We start from the raw sequence: 19,859 nt of genomic DNA, 5'->3' as shown, positions 1-19,859 counted from the left end.
TTTTTTCTCATTATATCATTCACCTTTGTACTTTGTTCATACCAATATCTTACGCTTGTTTTGTAGGACTTTTTAAAAGTCTGTTAGCAATAACTGGAAACATAAAAATGAAATTCATCACAGTAAAGAAAGCTTTTAACACTCTTTAGATCAGGTTTCTTACTTCCAATTTCCCAGTGTCCAGATGTGCTGTTTTCTTGAAGTGCTGTGTTGTACTGAGATCTCCTATTACATTTGTGAGCATCTTGGTCTGTATTTCAAAAGGGAACTAAAAGACTAGCTGCCTCTTTTTGAAGTGCATCCTAAAATAATACACATAAGTTCTGATTTTTTTTTTTCAGTTAAGTGTTAAAACTGACTTCAAAAATTGTGAAGATTTGTTGAATTAGGAAAAAGTGTAGAATCTTGAGTTATGTTTGTATTGCTTTATAAGAAAACAAATCAACTTGACAATTGGAAGTTTTTGTTGTAAATTGTTTTGCCACATTTACTAGTTTAAGCCAGTCATGATGCAAAAGGTCTGCTATATGGTTTGGTGCAATTGTCTGCACTGGTTCAGTATTGAAATTGTTATTATTTCAAATGCAAATTGTCTGTATCGTCTTGTTTTTTGATTGATTAAATCTAATAATTTCCACCCATGTTGGATGTTTAGCAGAGTTCTGTCATTAAGATGCTGATTTGTGTAATAGCTTTGGAGTTGTGTGTGTGTTTTGGAAAAAAAGTTCTGATGTTGGTGTGGGAACTGAGTTTAATTTGGTAGGCTTCAAAAAACACTTGTGTTATTTTTGTCTACGTCCTTTCTCAGGCGCATGTGAATGAAGCGCCTTATCTTCCACTGTGTAGTCATACAGCCCTGAACCCTTACTCCTTTATTTTTCTCTCTCCCTCTCTTTCGTTGTCGAGGAAGCAAGGCACCATCAGGTCTACGGCCGTCATCTGAATCTCTCCATTGTTTTGGGCCTGAATGTTTTCAGTGACAGATCACACAATTGCATGACTCGTTTACAAAGGAGGCCCAGGACCCTTTTCCTCCAGCCCTCGGCCCTGCTAATGGAGTAAAGTGATCCTGCCTCTCTCTCCTCCAATCAATGATGAATAGGGATGATCTGTTAGATGGGCCTGCTCCTTCTTCCTTCCTTTCTCTCTACCCTGCCTTTTCACTTTTGTGCAGCCCTCGTTAATGGAATTAAATGTTTTAAATGGTGCTTTAAAAATTAGTTTTTGCAAAATCAGTAATATTCGTTGTACACATGCACATGCACCAATCAGCCTTAACCTTATGACCTACCCACTGAACATTGAGTGGCCCCCTTTTGCTGCAAAAACAGCCTTGACCCCTCATGGCATGGACTCCACTAGGCCTCTGTGTGCTGTAGTATCTGTCCCGTAGGTTGCAAGGTGGGGCCTCCATATATCAGACTTTCAGCACATCCCACAGATGCTCAACTGGTTTTAGATCTAGACTGTTTGGCGGACAGGTCACCACCTTGAACTCAATGTGTTCCTCAAACCATTCCTGAACAATTTTTGCAGTGTGGTAGGGTGTATTATTCTGCTAAAAGAGGTCACTGACATCAGGGAATACTGTTTCCTTCAAGGAGAGTACCTGGTCAGCAACATTGTGATTTAGGTAAGTGGTACGTGTCAAAGGTAACATCCACAAGAATGGCAGGGCCCAACATTTCACAGCTGAACATTGCCCAAAGCACCCTGGTGCTATCTCTTCCCCACGTAAGTGACACGCGCACACACTCGGCCAGCCACATGATGTGAAAGAAAACATGATTCATCTGACTAGGCCATCTTCTTCCGTTGCTCTGTGGTCCTGTTCTCGGTGGTGGACACGGGTCAGCATGGGCATCCTGACTGGTCTGTGGTTACACACAGCCCCATAGCACTTTTGGTAGGTCTTGACCACTGCGTTGTTGTTGGTCTTTCGGCTGCTCCCGGCAAGGGTCGCCACAGTGGACCATGTGGCCACGCCGGATCCCTTTTTTGAAGCTCAAATCCTGGTAAAGTCGCTTAAATCCTTATGCTTGCCCATTTCTTTCTGCTTTAAACACATTAACATTAGGGACAAAATATTCATGTTTTGCCTAATATACAACACCCACTTCCAGGTGCCATTGTAACGACATAATCAATGTTATTCACCACCTGTGCATGGCTGATGGCTGTCAGTAATGTTATGGCTGATTGGTATATAACTGGGCAAAATATCAGTCTTTTTTATTTGTCTGCTGCTAGGCAATAGTGGTTCCCTGTTAAGAAAAGTACAAATAACCTGGCATTTAGCTCTAATCTGGCAATTGGACTGCTACCAGGTATGTTTTAACAGTCTTCTAAAAGGCTTTTAGGCTTCAGGCTTAAGAAAGAAAATTTGTTCCACATTCATTTGGCATGGTATTGGGCTGATTATTTTCTTATCTCAGTGCTTGTTTACACTTTGGATATTTCAGTACTTAATTTTTTAGCCTTAGAATCTATTTTGGCTCTATTCTTTCTAACTGCAGTTGTGTTGATTCACATGTAAAATGCTTGTGATTAATGTGGAGAGACGAGCATCAGTCTGTTTAAGCCTTTAGTTCATTTGGTAGGAGTAATTTCTTGAGAGACAGAATTGTAGAGGTCTTACATTTGCAGCCTTCTTGAGCCAGAAAAAAGAGATGCATTTGGTTTAAAAATATACTTTTGTACCACATTTAAGGTAATAAAGGTAATTAAATATTTTCATGTATTTATTGTAAAACATAGGGGAAAACGTTTTTATTATAGTGATATATTGAGTTTCTCAGGCTTTGGCATGCAGGTGATTCAAAGTGTAACCATCATAATGCAAGACAAGTTTCACTCTGGCTGTATGGTGTTATATTCGGGCATCATTGCTAAGCAAAAAAACTTTTTTTGGATGCATACAAACTATATCGCTCTGGGCTCGCCAGGGTTGCCAGACAACAGTGGTAAAATCCCCTGGGCAGTGCTGAAAACTTTCCCACGCTGATAAATAATGTCAAATAATATGAATAGTGGGATTTGTACTGTAGCTCAGGTATATATGAACAAGATGTTTAGAAAACCTTTAGCCTATGAGAAATATTTTACCAATTATAGGAAATCTGCTCGATTTGGTAACGAGATTTGAACTAGTTAAACACTGATTGGCTGTTTAAGTTCAGGGGGAAAAAAACAGCCAATCAGTTTTGACCAGCTTGCAGTCTTTAACTGCCCGTCAAATTTAAAGATTTATTTACGTATTTATATGTTTGTTTGTTTGCTTTTGCATTTGCCTTTCTGCTTTTTTACGATTGTTCATCATATCATTGCCTCATATCTATTTAATTTAACAAATGAGTAATAAGTATTTTATTTGAAGATTTGATTTGAACATTGGACATTGTGAAAGTTTTCTTTAACACTTTGGGAAAAGTACCTTTCTTTAAGTGTTAAGTTCTATAAGTAATAAATGAAAAACAGTTATAGAAATATTAACAAGTTATACATATTTTTGTGCTTGATTTTAAAAATTATTTATCTGAACCATTAGTCTTGTGATCCTTTGCAGCTCATGATTTGATTAGAGTATGCTTTATACTAATTGTTACAGCATATTACATTTCATTTACAGTACACTGTCTTTTTGCATGCACATGAACAGCATGTGAGCTGCTCCTGTCTGCTGTAAAAAGTCAGTATTAACAATGAGTAATAGCTGAACTGCTTGAGGAAGGTTTTGTGGAGTGCCATATAATTAGTACTGGTTTTCCATCCTGCCTAAATGGCTTCAGTTTTAATGACCCAGCAGTGATTAGAACAATATTGGAAGTCGGAGGGGGCAGCGTGGATAAATTGAATTTTCACCCATATTCAGATGTACACAGCATTCTGTGCTCCTGCCCCCACTTGTTATGGCGGCGAACTCTGAGAACTAAAAGCAATTAAGTGGCATATTTGGCCAATTACACAGCATGCAATGGTCTCCAAATTGAATCTTTTAGTTTCAGGCCCAGGTTCAACTTTTGCTAAAGAGTGCAAGCTCTTAAATTGGCCCACTTGTCTCCTTGTCAGGTCTGAACTACTGAACCTGCAACTAGCGGATGTGGTCAGACATTGTTCTCTCTTTTTTTGAGTGTTTAAGAGGTGGTTGAGATTCAATACTTTTCAGTGTTCATGCACTGTGCTAGCTCAAAATAGTAATTAATTTAACTTTAAACTGTAAAAAACTGGAGCAGGGCCTTGTGGTGCAAAGATGCAACACTTGTATTCTCTTATTCTTGGGAACACTATTCATTTTTTTTATATCTTAAGTTAAATTATGCTGCATTATCTACAAATAGACTCGGTGCAAGATTGCTGTCAAAAAAATTAAAGAAGAAGCCGGTACTTTCATGACACTCTAAACGCAAATGAAACACCCCAGCATACGGATAATAATGTCAATTAATTTGTTCCTTGCAACTCAATCTGCATTCTGTCAGAAGCGTTCATTTCATTGGCAGAGATGGGCTTTGCTTTTCTGCTTTTTTTTTTTCATTTACTTTTTTCTCTCAAAGCATATGATTTTAATTTTCCCTTGGTGGTGATATTATAGAAAATGGCTTAAGCTGCTTTCTGGTGGCGAGCACAGATTACATAGCTATCTATCTGATTATTCCCACATTTAATTAGCCTAATTGTCTAATGTAAATGGTATTGTGGATGACCTAAAATAGATTATGTGGCCTCAATTTTCTTCTAATTACATGTATGTACCAATCCGCCACTTACCAGACAATGCCCCTACAACAACCCTCCCCCCACCCCCCTCCCCGCAAAAAGGCCGCTCTTTCGCTTTCCAATACAGTATTCTTCGATGGACTGGATTGTGACAGCAGCCCTGGAAAGCTTGAGTGGCATTTTTTTTTTCTATTAAAATTTTTTTTTAAAGAAGACTAGATTTTTTTAAAATCCTATACTGATGTTGTAGATAAGTTTTAAACATGACTGTGGCTTTATGCATAACATGATGATGTAGCTGTTGCACTGACATTTCGAGAGCATCAGATGGAAGCTCAAGTAGTGTTGAATGCAGAGAAAGTGGTAATGGCTGCAGTCTATGGCAAATGCTCAATGTCAAATCTGTTTTTTAATGCTTTATGAAGAAACTTTAAGAGTGCATCTATTTTCTGGAAGAATGTCACAAGAGTATCCTGCAATTACATTTAAATAGAACCAGCTAAGGATGTACGGTGAATTATTTACTCCTTTAAATAAAAACTCACTGATGTGTGCAAGTCTCAGAGAAAGCGAGAGAGAGAGAGAAAGAGAGAAAGATCTAACCTTCAAGTAACATTTCCTCTTATCTCATGCGGCTATATTTTTGGATGATGAGGGACTGAGGAATATTCAAAATAGCTCTTGCCTGTTTACCTTGAGCTTGGACAGGTTTAGCCATTCTGTGTCCATTAAATCAGAACAGATTTCAGCAAATCAGATCTTGTAGTCTATGATTGCACAAACCCTTTTACCAACCAAACAGAGATCATGCACCTTGTTCTACTTTCTATTTTGACTCACTGGTCAGTCTTTGGAGGTACATTGATTTTTCTTTCCCAGGCATTTGATGACTTTTCATGAGGAAGTTCTCACATCCATTGCTGAAACCCATGTCTTCTTTGATGACATGATGAAGTACAACAAATTGCTATTTGCTTTTTTTTTTTATTTAAGAAAAAAACCTTGAGAAAGCCAAGCAGTTTCTAAATGTCATGTCATGCTGTAAGATATGGAGCTCGGCGATGTGTCCTTTAAGCGTCTCAGGAGAGGATTACACCTTGAAAATCCCCAATGGACAAAGAGTGGAGCAATTTGAAAAGGTTCATCTGTTCCAGCTCGATACTCGTGATTTTCTTAGCTTGGCCAGGACTGATCTCTGCTGGAGCATTGGCCTTTTCGGGTCAGTCCTCCTCATACCGAGGACATAGCATCCATCTCTGGCTGCTTTGATGGACAGTGTTAATCTGTTTTCACTCACTGGTTATTAGTAAGTCAAAGTTTTTTTTAGAGAGTCTAATTAATATACATGTTGCTCTTCTTTTTCAGAATGCTGCATTTCTAGAATGCTCTGTCCAAAGTACTGTTCTATAATTTTTGTAGTACTGCTGAAAAAAAAAGCATTTGCATTACTTTAGACTCCAGCTTTCCAAGTGAATGTGCTATTTGAAATTCTGCCCCTTTTTTCAGGTGACTCTGTGGCCATTAAAATGAACAAATCCTTTCTTTTACTCTGGTTCTGGTGAATAAAGAAAGGAGTGGTGACCACTGCAGTTCAGATGACCTCTGGGGCATAGTGGAGTATTTTTGCCATCTGTAGGTGGCGCTCTAACTCTAGACTCTGATTCAAGAAAACCAGGCCTTTTTTTGTGCATTTTGTATAAAAAAAAAATTAATTAATAACATAAATGTAATGCATGTGTATGTATATGGACAAAAGAATACTTATGTGAGCATTCAAATTGTTGTAATTTTCATTCTGTATGTGCAGAATATATATATATAGTTTATGTTTATGGGGAGTATAAAATTTATTTTATGGACAAGTACACGCTATTTCCGCTTTAGGACTAACTTACATCTTAAATTGGTGTTGATGTCCTAAGTTTTTTTTTTTTTTTGTGTAGCTCAGTTGTTTTTTTCCACATCCATGTATTAATATCTTAAAAAAAAGAATAATATAATTAAATATAATAAAATAACTTATGTGCAAAAATATTCTTTCCATATTGTTCATAGTCAAAAGATAATGGAACATACTGATAAAATACAAAGAAAATTGAAGGATCTGAAAGTGTTTTAGTCTCCCAGATTGTTGCATTGGATCCTTTACAATAGAAAATCTGAAAATCTGATGGCTAAACCTAATATTTAATTAGAGTTATGAGGAAAGTCAAAGTTCTCGCTACCTCAGGTTATGAGAAGGTGATTCATGGCTAGTTGTCACCCTCTGATCGTCTGTCCCCTTCCCCATGGCGCACTGATGGATTTACCTTTTGTCTCAGCAGGAAATGTGACATCACACTCCCTGTCTTCTGAAAACTTGTAGGTTATTTTTCAGACACTGAAATAGGTGTCGTTGAGTGTAATGTAAGCTGGCAAATGATGAATTGCTGCTGGTTAGCTGTGGAATCTATGGGACTGTACAAGGTCAGCGTTTGCTCAGCTTTTTCCCCCTTCTGCTTAATCAGTGCATTGAGAAATTTCCCCTTGTTCTCTTTAGCTCAAGTTTCAGCACTGTGTTCCAGCTTTTCATGTTGGTTTTTACACATCCTTTCATCTCTTCTACTTAAGGTCTGGAGAGCCAGTTTTGTTAAAGAAGCTTTGCTTATGTTTAAAGAATAAATGGTCTGTCTATGTATTGGCAGTGGGTAAAAAAAGTAAAGAGGTATAAGACTCAGTTATTGGAGAGTCTCCAAATTTTATACTGCCTTCTTTTCTATTTGTTCTTACACACTGTCATGCCTTTCATGTCACTTTATTATGTCTCTTTTTGATTAAGCACTCCTGATCTGCCCTAATCATGCAGCTTCATTATAGCATGATAGATGCACTGGCCAGTGTGCCGTATATCCATCATCATATCTTTGCTGGTGCAGCAAGATGAATGCATATTTGCATGGAATTTTTCATTGTTTCCATCCTTTCCCTCCTTTCCCTTTGTTGAAATTGAGCCTGGTGGTGTGCAGCTGCATTGTCTCTCAGCTATTCAGGTGTTCTGTATTCCAGTAATAGCTTTCTGTATCTGTCCTGTTACATGTTTATTGCTGGTTTGGAGCTTTATTGTGTCTTCAGTTGCAGACATCATTTAAGTGTGTGCTTTTTTTTTATCTCCCCTCTCATGGCTGAGCTCTTATTAGTGTCGTTTAATAAGAGGAATAATTTATTGTTTTAATAAGGATGCCCTATCTGTTTGTGTGTTTAATGAAGGTGAATCTGCTAACACTGCTTTGAGCGATGCAGCCAGCTTGCAACAGTCAGGTTTTGTAAACATGAGCTCACAATCGACTTTTGTTGCTCCAGCTGATCGGTAAAAGTGATGCCATCCATCCCACCTAGGAAAAAAAGCCTGTTTGGCCATGGGTGCCTGTGGTATCATCAGGATTCGACCTCTTTGTACCTTAGAGTGAACGCTTTTCTGTTGCGTCTTGCCATAAAAGATTCACTGTTCAGTGACATCCGTTTCATTTAAAGTGTTGCTCCTGTAAGGCGCTTGGAACATTTGCAGCTAAAAGGATGACTCAACCATCCAGACTATAAAGCATGTCATCCTTTAAAAAAATAAAAAAAATAGAAGAAGAAGCAAGCCTCGTATTTCCTCAAGTCGCTTCCCGGAGTGCTAAAGCTGATATGAGATATTGTGTCAAGACACCTAATCGATTAATGGTGCACTTAGCCTCAGTAATTAACAACTATGCAGGGGTAAAGGAAACATTCAAGTCCTTAAACTGTGTTTATTTCCCTCCTTCCTCTTATGACATCAGCTACCTCAGAAATGACCAGAATAATTAAATCATGGAAGAACAGTGTAATTAAGGGAGCATCTAACTGAACATTTTTTTTTTTTTTTATCAGCAATTACACCACTGGGACTTATTATTTTGATGTCGTGCCGAGAGCTGGCCCTGATTCTTCAGATGGAAGATAGTTAGGACGACCCTTACCTGTGCACTTTTGTCTCTTTAATCATAAATTATACTACTAAGACACACAGTTAGTCTATTTAGAAAAGAAAATAATAAATAGACCTGAAACGTGTGGGCCACACTACCCAAACTTATTTCTCTCTGTGAAAACGAAATCACTTGTATTTTTTTTTTTTATAATTGTTGAAATGTTTTTGAGGTGCTGCTGATCTTCACAATCGATTATAATCCAACACCAGCTTAAGCAAGAAGTCACAATCTGGTATAAGATTTGACAGAGTAAACCTAAAGTAGAATAATAAAATGCCTTATTTTATGTGTCCCATGTGTTATTAACCCCCGCTTGTTGCCTAATTAATCAGGGTATTTGTTTCGAAGGTTTGATGCTTTATTTCCCATTTGTGTCTTTTTAATCTCAGTCCCTTTGCTGTCTTTTCTTGTGTTGTTTCTCTGGTATTATAACGGTTTCTCTGTTTAAATGGAGAGACTCATCATCCAATAGGTGAGAATACTATAAAAATACTCCCTCTTTCTCCCCCTCCCCCTCTCTCTCTCACATATCTCCTCGTCATTGAGTGTTTGTCATCCTCTGATATAGCTGCACCCTCTTACCTCTTACAGGCTGTTGTGTGGTGTTGAGGGACTGTTCAGCTCTCTCCGGCCAAAAACTCAATCAGAGCCTGCGCTGTCCCAGAATCCCTCTTCACTTTTAAAATAACAGTTCTCTGCTACTCAGAAATATCAGATCACCCCCTAGCTTTTATCATTTCCCTGCCATCTTGGCTTTATTTTCCTGCTTTCTTTTCTTCCCTTTTGTTGAGAGAAAGCTAAAGAGAATCTGTCTCACACATCAAATGTCTTGGCAAATGTATGTGGATGTGTGGATTCCTAAGTGTTGAACATCCCGATCCAAAACCATGCCTTTTAATATTGAGTTATGGAGTTATAAAGAGTTGTTCCTTCTTTTACCATTTGAGGAGGTGAGGACACTTTGGACGGCACGTCTGTGTTTTGGTTTGTCCCGAAGAAGTCCAGTGAGGTTGTGGTCAGGGCTCTGTGCCGAACACTCAAGTTGTTCCACTTTAAAATTGGCACATCATGTCTTCCTGGACTCCACTTTGAGCACAGGAACGGTGTCATGCAAGCGCAGGTTTGTGCCCTTTAGTTCCAGTGAAAGAAAGGCTGTTTGTCTTGAAAATACATACACTTTATAGACACTTGTAGTTGCAACAGTTTGGTTAAATCTGAAATCTAAGTCTAAATCGTTTTACACATATTTTGGCCACATGGTGCACATCAGTGGTTGTTTGAGAAAGCGCTCAAACTGGTATAAAAATAACTCTGCTGAGTGTATGTAGCTGTTGTCAGTGCATATCTCCTTAAGTTCAGCACAAAGCAAACAGCAGAAAGTGGCATTTTCTAGCTCTGCATGTAAATGGAGGGAACTTTTTAGCCGTTTTCTCCGCTGAGTAATGGACTGATCGAAGTCTGTGGACGATTTGTGCTTTTAGGAATCTGTACTTTCTGAAGGGTGAAATCTGCTCAGAGAGAATAGCCAGTCATGATTCAGAAGTTATTGTGACAAGTGCACATCGGCACCAGACAACAGTTTGCCCACATTAGGAAATATAATCCTCTGGACTTCCTCGTTATGCAAAAACTTCCTCATAGTCCTTGGCTTTTTCCTGGTTCTTGACCAAATCGTTGAACATCGGGATTACATGTACCAGTGACTCTGTGACACATATAAACACCAATTCAACTGCACCTCTTTGCTATGTGCCATTTTAACTATTTGTAGCTTGAGGATAAAGATTGCTTAAAAATAAAGCAATACTGAAATCACCTGTTTTTCAATTTTTTGTAAGCGACTGAGAAAGAACTGTCCCTTTAGTGTCTTGTGTCTGTGTGTGCTGTGTTGAACACGAAGATGAAGACCACAATATTTGTTCATGTAAAATATATCTGATTTGCTATTGCGTTAGACTGTGGTTAAAGTTGCTTCTATGACTACTGCAGCTAAGATCAAGTGACTCATTTGAATGGATCGTCTAACAGCGCAAGCTGCTAATTTCCTGCTGAGCTTCTCTGAATACATTATCAGTAGAGCAATAAAACAATCCTATGAAAACCCAACAACCTCAAGATCATTTGTTCCAATGATGTACTGGCTGATGCCACACAAGACAAGTAATTATATCATGTGATTCCTATTTTGTTATGTTCATTAGAAACTATAATCTTTTATCATATTCTTTCATAATAGTATGGATCTGTCTGCCCCAGATGGGCGTAACAAGTTCTTTTGTCCTGCAAATTATGAAGGCTTCACGGCTTCACGAACACAGAAGTTACTCTACAGGACGTTTTTCCACAACATTTTCCTGTTAGGAAGGCATCCTGTTAGCATCATTCATCGCTTTATTCAAATCTGAGCAGAGCACTGATCTTAAGTGTTTAGAAAGGTAATAAAAGTTAGCCTGAGAAATTGCCTTCATTAGCTTAGCCTAAAGCAAGACACGTCACACACAGACACACAGGCTCATACACACAGACACACGCTCACACACAAACACACACGCTCACACACACATACAAGGCACTGAGACATTGTTCAGTGACCAGAAATGTAAAACTGAAAGCATACTGAAAGACTAAGTACTTCATTCTGCTTATGGGTTCCACTGATGATGCTCCCAGATGAAGATGTGAGAATTAGCACAAGCCTCTTGGGTATGTACTTCATTTGAAGCACTAAAGCTTTAGAAAAAAACAAAACAAAAAAAACAATTGTCACTTACTACTTTGCATTGCAGCATAAAATATCTTAAAAACTATTAGATTTATATTTATAGGGCAACAAATGTAACAATAATTCAATCTAATCAGCAACCTAACTGATGGCTTTCTCTGCCTTTTTGGTGTTTAAGGTACAGTGTGTGAGCCTTTCCTAAGGTCACATACACAGTGCATACAGGCTGAATCATTGTCACCTTGCATAATGAGGATCCTTTTAAAATATGAAGAGCTGCAGATGCTTTAAGAGTGAATAAGTCTATAATGACATAATTTCTTTATACCATCGTCGGCAACATTCCAGGAAGGAAATAAGCTTAGGGAGAGTATGTTAAAAAAATTCAGTAGAAATCAACAGATGAAATCATAGCATAATTTGCCTTCCTGGATAATTGCTGTAAAAATTAACATATCAAAACCTGTTAAAGGAGGAAACAAGATTTTCTGAAGGCACTTTACATCAAATAGCGTACAATCAAAAGGAAGTTTATCATAGTAGGAAATAATAGGTTATAATTCATGCCACAGTACCACTAACTATAGAGTGTACTGTAATAATAACTAGTGAGAAATTGTTGGGAGCATTGTTAAGTAGTTGGGATCACTTTTTTTAAATTGTAAAATGCTGGTTGATACTGCTGTGTAACGTAGTTATTAATTGATGGCTGACACAGATAATGCAGTTTTTTTGTTTTTTCTTATTTAATACCCCTTTAGTGTTAAGGTAATAAAGAAACCTTAACCCCATCATTGCACTGTCTTTGAGTAAGTGCAAATTAAATAATTTAACTTCATGACACAGATTTAAATATAACCTTCATTCACAAGACTTGAGGATAAAAAAACAGGACAAGGCTTTTGTGAAAAAACAGATTGTTTTAAAAGCCACGTGACCCTTCTATACAGCTACCTACTGAATAAGACTTTTTTTTTAGTACTTATGTGGCCCAGCAAAAACCTTATTATAAAACGTAAATTAAACGTAGAAGTGAAATCAGCCAACATTTTCTCAACATGTGAGCACAGCATCGCTGTTATTCGATCTTTCTCAAAACTGCAGCTGGGTATCATGCAGATGGTCATTAAGGACAATGGGGATTTAGTGACTTGCTGTTGGAAATAATGGTGATTTGTGACTGTTCATTGGGAACAGTGTCGATTAGTGACTCGCTGTTGCGAGCAGTAGTGATTAGTGACTGGCCGTTGGGAGCAGTGGTGATCAGGGAGTGGTTAGTAGGAACACTGGTGATTAGTGACTGGTTGGTAGGAACACTGGTGATTAGTGACTGGTTGGCAGGAACACTGGTGATTAGTGACTGGTTGGTAGGAACACTGGTGATTAGTGACTGTCTGTTGGGAGCAACAGTGATTAGGTCGTTAGGAGCGATGGTGATCAACAAGGGTGCATTGAGTTTGACACAAGTGCAAATTATTTCTGTTTATATTGTTTTTGTATGTCCACTTGCCTCAGCCATGTGGAACCCCAATGTGTGAGGCATTTATATTTGAAAAAGAATCCATGGCTGCGCTAGGTTTCCTATTTCTTATGCTGGGCTACATATAAAGCGTTAACCTCTTTAGTAGGCAAAACACTGATAACAGGTCTCCTCTATGTTCAGAAATAGAAGAGTTAGCATATGTTTGATTGGTTCAGCACTGCAGTGCTGAAACATCAATTTGTCCACCAAACAGCTTGTAAATCTTTTATCTAGTTTTGTGTTACATAAGAATCATTCATACAGATGCTTTTAAAACATTGCTTCTAATTGGTGCAGTATGCAATTTCCATGAATCCCCATGGATTTCTGTTATGACTCTTTTGTGAGCGAAATAGATGGAAAGGTGATAAATATCAGTGTCAGTATGATTGTTGACATTCATTACCTGGAAATCTTCAGATTCTAAAATGAACTTTGTGCTATTAAGGGCATATATCTCTCCAAAAGTGAAAATCATCTGTGTAATCTTTTAGCATTTCTGAATTTATGATCGATTCAACTATTATGCAGATGACCAATTTATAAATACGCCAGGGCCATAATCTCATTCAGTAGTGCCCGAAATACTAAATGATCTTTCCTCCTCTATTTTCTTCAGGACTAATCTTTATAGGCCAAGGCTGCCAGTGTGATTGTATTATAGAAAGAAAACCTAAAGGCTGTGTGTTTTTGTTTGCAACTTGTGCGGCCCCGCTGATGCATGATTGATTTTAGAGGCAGCAAGCAGTTTTTTGAATGACATCTATTCTTGACAGCATATCAGTTGAAAGGCCATAAATATTAGGAAGTGACAGGTAAAGGTCACTGGTGGAGGAGGCTGCTGAGTGCTGCAGGGTTATTGAGGTGCACTAATCTGTACAGGAAAACTGCAAAACAACCCAGGGGGTGCAAAAGAGGAAATATACAAAAGTACTTTTATAGAATTTCGGATTTGAGTGAGCCGAATGATTCCCCCAGTGGAGAGAGGGATCATTGTGATCTCAAAGGGGAAGTTTTCAATCCAAATATCTCCCATTTGGAGTCATGCTTTTGCATCTGATTTTTTTTTTTTTCGATTGTGACTTTTTTCTGACAAAATACACTTTGAAAGTCTGTTTGAGCATCAAGAGTTCTTTTCATCAGAGAGAGAGAAAAATGCTTAGACATTACATGGATGTTTCATTGCTCTATTGGATGCTTTCTGATCGTTTATTACAAATTTCCTGGGGTGCATATTTAAGTGTTGTTTTTGCTACCTCTTTTCCTTTCTTGTTTAAATGGATGGCGATGGAGTTGGAGTCTGAAATTAAGGTGATGGTACCTTGCAATCACAATCAAATTCCAGGACTCGCATGAAGTGTCTTTATTTCACAAACCACGTGGATAGAGACTCTAACCAATGAATCTTATGTTTCGATATGTCAGAATAAAAAAAAAAACCTAGGGGTAGCTCAGTGGTTAAGGCATTGGACTATGGTTCCGAAGATCCCAGGTTCAAACCCCACAACCACCAAGTTGCCACTGTTGGGCCCTTGAGCAAGGCCCTTAACCCTCAACTGCTCAGATGTGTAATGAGATAAAGATGTAAGTCGTTCTGGATAAAAGCGTCTGCCAAATGCCTAAATGTAAATGTAATGTAAAATAGAACAATGTAGAAGACAATAGACAGGTTCACCAGCGGTATGGTAGTTTGTGTACATAAAGTATAAGCTGGATGTTTGGATTTACAGTATCAGTACATGTACATTACATATACTGTAGATATACAGTACATTATACACTATATCATGTTTGGATCTACATTCTGGAGCATTACTGTATACTTTCAAAGCTAACATGCATGGAATTATGTAATTAAGTTATTTTAAGACATGACGGTCAGCTTTTTTGGAATAGTTCTTGCAAAAACAGTATTGTCGAGAGCATTTACAAAACCGGTCAAGCACCATGATGAAACTGGTTTTTATGAAGATCATTCCAGGAAACCAAGACCAACACTTACCTCTGCTGCAGAGAAGTTGTTCATTTAGATCTACCAGCCTCAGATGAGAGTTATGAAAACTTTACAGAGCATAAGTTGCAGACACATCTCAATATCAATTGTTCAAAGAAGATTATTGCATATTTTGGATGCATTCAGCATTTTTTTATAATGAAGAAAGAGATAAAAATCAGGAAAGACCATGAAATTAAAAGGTGTGTACAAACTTGACTGGTAGTGAATGCATGGCTTCAGCAACAGTTTGGTTACAGATGGAGTGTGCTAAAACTCTGGATTACTACTAACTCTGCATCAGTCTGTTCACAGCCAGCTGTGGTGGTGTCATTTGAAAAGCTTTCCTTGTGTTATTTAATAGAGCTCAGTAATGCAGATGTGCCAAGCACTCACTCCCAGCACCATTTACCAGGGTCATGTTCTCTAACTCCATAAATGCTTGGCTGTCCTGCGAAGCCAGGGTATAGAATCCTATAATCAAAAACAGATTTTTTTTTTCTCATGCACCTCGACTGCTTTATTAATAAATATGATTAATTCCATCACTACAACGTAGACGTAATACATTTTCGGATACCGAAGTACTATGCTAGAAATGTGTTATTTTCCCTTTCTAACAATAATTCTGAGAGCCCTGGTCACTTTTAAATAATAATGAACACCTCAACGAGGATAACCGATTTAATAAGCTTTTCGAATAGAGCCTTAGATGAGTCCAGTATTATACGTTGCATTTTCTGAATTATTATTTACTATTCAATATATAATAATGATAATTGTATAATGATAATACAGACAATTAGTCCAATGTTCACACAGTTGTTTTCTACAGGGCTTCTAGGATTTCAGCTGGAAGGCTTACACGCCATGGTTTATGCTAGGTTCTTCCTCCCAGCTGGCCTTGTTATCGCGTCAGTTAGACACAGGTATTATAAAACGAGCAGGGATTTCTCTGGAGGGCACCACAGGAACTTTGCTCAGTGTCTTCTGAAACCTAATACCTCCACGGATGGGAGCCTGCACTGATTGAACACTTCCTTCATTCTATTAAGACAGTGGATTGGGAGGAAAAAGACAGCTAGGCATTTTAGTCAGAAGCTCTGTAGACTCTGTGAGCCATCTATATTAGTGCAGTGGGAATTACTGGGGTTTGCTGACAGAACATATCACAGAGCTCATTTATTAAAAAAGGCAGGTTGTTTTATGTGAATGAAGATGGCAGCAGAAATCGGCATAAGTGGTGGGTTTGCTCCAACAGTTAGCAGGCGACGATGTCTGCCACTCTTTTAGCAGTATAGCTCATTACTTATCTCCAGTAACTCATTCTCTGAGCGTCTTTAAGGGAGACTGGGGTAGATTTGATATTAAACTTTTTCCTGCAAAGGTCTCAGATGAGTACTTTGTCTCTCCCGCTCTCTCGCTCTCTCTCTTTCTCTTTCTCTCTGCCAAACTGTAACTCGGATTTTCAAGTAGTGTTGTTAAAGTGGTCTTGTTTAGTATAAAAAAAGAATAAAGACTTTACTATTCAAATTTATTTAGAGTTATTATATTATGCACATTATGTTAATATGTTTTTGCAAAATATTTAATAAAGCTTTTGTTTTTCTCTTCACCTACAGAGCACTTTTGATCAGAATTGTAATTAGATTTATATTGATGTTATTTATAGACAGACTTGCGTCAGAGTTGTTAGTGCTTGAATAAACCTCTTTCAAGTGTTTAGTCAATAGGCTAATAAACAAAGCAATTTAGAAATAAATAGTGTGACATTTTGTAAAAGAAATAAAATACATGGATATAAACAGTGGTGTGCTTATACCTCTGTCATGCATTTTTAAGAGCTATAGGCATGCAGTACTGCTCACATCTTCTTATTAGCAGATTGCTGTTATTTTAAATATGCATTTGTAACAAGAAATTAAGTCCCCGTCCTAAATGGCCAGAGCTTTGTGAACCTCTGATAAGTAGCACTGTAGGCTTTGCAAGTCCTGTAGCCAAACGTTCAATGAATTGTAGGAATCACTGAAACATTGTCTCCCTGGTTTTTTTTCTCTGTTTTTTTTTCTTTCTCCATAAAACCTTAGTATGAGGTCGGTCTTACATCGTGGCCCTTCTTTGTAAAAACAAGATTTTTATGGTTAAATCTAATAAGCATTCTTATTTATCATTTTTTCTTTTTGTCTTATTTGGTTTCATTCAGATCTTAAATTTATGTTCGTTCATCTGTAGAACGTGGCCCTGATAATGGGTGATGTTGGGTGAGGAAGGCCTGGGGTGCAGTCGATGTTCCAGGGCATCATGTTAATATCAGGGCTCTGTGCAGGACACTCATGTTCTAACCCTGCAACCTTGGCAACCAATGTTTTTATGGAGGTTGGTTTGTGCTCAGATTTTTTAATTAATAATTTTTTTTAATTATTGTTATGATGGAAAATGTTTGGGTCTCTGACTTGCAGCTGTAGAAGCTGTAATGCTACAGTGCACAAAGACATCATATGCAGTTGTTTTGTGGCAACTGGTTGGGAAAGAAGCACGTACTGGTTGGGAGTCCATACCCTTTTGACAGTATTGTGTATTTATAAATGACATTTTAGTTAAATCTGATTTTATCTAAATCTTCACTGAAAAAAGTGACATCTTGGTAAATGAAAATGTCTTGAATTCGTTAATTTTATTTAAAAAAAGTCCTGTATGATTAAAACAAAACAATTATAATTGTTTGTTATTGGACCTGTTATTAGACATAATTGTTTTGTTCTATTGGCAGATGATTTTTCGTATTTCAAAAATTCTTTACATTTTGGTAAAATTAGTCTATAAATAGTCTTAATAATTTTCTGTTTGGTTTGTTGTAATCTTACATAAAAAAATAAAGTTAAAGTTTTTAAAACTAATATTAGTATTTCAAAACTAGATATTTTCACCTACTAACTGCTCAATTTTTGCAGTGTATAAGTTAGAGAGCTGAATAATATAAAACCAGAGAGTTAAAGAACTATCTGCAGGTCTTTCCGTATAATAAAAAAAAGAAGCAAAAACACACACACCAAAAGGACTAAAATTCTAACTATTCTACTAGGGTTGCAACTTACAATTATTTTTTATAGCTGAATAATCTGTTGATTATTTAAATGAACTAATAATCAACTATGAACAAATAATCAACTATTTTGATTATGAATCAGCTAATAGCTCTGTGGCTCTTATTTAGCTTTTTAATTTTTATTCAGCTTTTAAAATTAAATTTGAGTGAACCACTCGGTGAATGTGGTTAAATGATGCTTTATGAAGAGAGTGAGAATCAGGTACAGTTGGAAATTATACTCAACTGAGATTATTGTAATGCCTTGAGTTGGTGGGCAAAGCATGCGATGATGTCACCAACTAATTGGCTATTAAATTTATTTGCATTAAATTTGTTTAGCTGGCTACATTAATCACTTGTTGCAAAATGCCCCTTTGAAAAACTTGCGAACTTGCCATTTCATATGGCTAAGTCTGTGCCAGCTAGCCTTTTTTCTTTACTAAACGTCACTTTATGTATATATTTGTAAATATCTTTGTAAATATCTTTATTGGCATGCTGTTGTGCAAACCAATCCTCTTATCTCATTCATCCATTTCTGTGGATTTAAACATTTTCCTGGCAATAAATAAAACATTTCGACAAGTTAAGAAGTGTCAGTGATGACATTCCAGCTTTTTTCCTTAATGTCATTTCTCGTTTATATAGTTGTTTATTTCTGCTCTTTTCATGTTGAGTTTTAAAGGACAAAAGTAATATTTCATGATAATAATCGTTTGTGTTTTTCAGTTGGAGCAGTGGAGCAGTTATTACTGCTTCTACTATATTTTTGATAATGGTTTGTTATTCAAAGTTATATTGCAGTTTACTCACTGTAATATTAATTTACTGCACAATGGCATTTAGAGTAACAGGGCATTGTGCTACAATTTACTGCTGAAATAACACAACCTATAGTAACGTTTGTTGACTTTTTGTTATATTGTCAGTTATTGAATGCCATTTCATTATTTCACATTTAGTTTTTATTAAAAATGCATTTTAAATACAAATTTTTACTAAAAACAGTTAAAAATTCTATATGGGAAAATTCCACAAAAATAAAGGCACGTTTTTATAACACTTCCAGTAAAAATCTATATCCTATGCCGCAAAATCTTATTTTGTCATTGACCCACATTTCGTTATATTTTCCAGTGGCTGCTGCTCCCCAGCTTTGTCTCCTTTTAGACACAAAGAGCCTCTCTTTCCTACTTCACATGTAAGCACATGACAACAAAGCCAGTGAGGGACTTGCATTGCCTGCCAGTTTGGCACTCCTGTGTCTGTTCGTATCTGCCCTCTTTACACACACATCCCTGTGCACGCTCATGCACACACTCCAGCCGTCTAGTCTCATTGTTCAAGGTCACGGTATGACCTTTGACGGCTAGAGGGGTGATGTTTTGACCCAACAAGCCTTTCCTTTGATAGTGGCTTGGCAGGTTTTTTTTTTGTACACACTAGATGTACATGCATTGATCCTAATTCTTTTTGGCAAGGCGCTTTATTTGCTGAATAATTGCTTTTTGTCTTTTGTCTGCTTGGGATGAAAGGATACAAGCAAGCTGAATTAGGCTAATTCTAGTCCATGTACTCCACTCTTTCTAACCCTTCTTGAACAATAGGTGTCTGCCTGGTCAATAGTGGGAGCTTTAACAGGCCATATCACGCTTAACTGTCACTCCTGCAAGAACTGATGGCCTTTATTCTGCATGACAGAGGAAAAATACTTGGTTTTCGGGAACACATTGGGGCAAGAAGAAGTGAGCTTTGAGTGATTCATCCGTCAAAACACCAATGGAACTGGAACGAAATATGGCGGATGAAGAAAAAGGCTTTTGCCC

General features: G+C 37.3%; 1 protein-coding gene across 2 annotated transcripts in view; it reads left to right on the top strand.

Annotated features, from left to right (window-relative positions):
* fbxl17 (F-box and leucine-rich repeat protein 17) overlaps window positions 1–19,859 on the top strand; it is a 231,390-nt gene that overhangs the window by 7,659 nt on the left and 203,872 nt on the right. The gene's annotated exons all lie outside the window — the stretch shown is intronic.

Source organism: Clarias gariepinus, chromosome 9, assembly GCF_024256425.1.
Source record: "Clarias gariepinus isolate MV-2021 ecotype Netherlands chromosome 9, CGAR_prim_01v2, whole genome shotgun sequence".
In the NCBI taxonomy this organism is placed as follows: domain Eukaryota; kingdom Metazoa; phylum Chordata; class Actinopteri; order Siluriformes; family Clariidae; genus Clarias; species Clarias gariepinus.
This window is presented reverse-complemented; position numbering and strand designations above follow the sequence as displayed.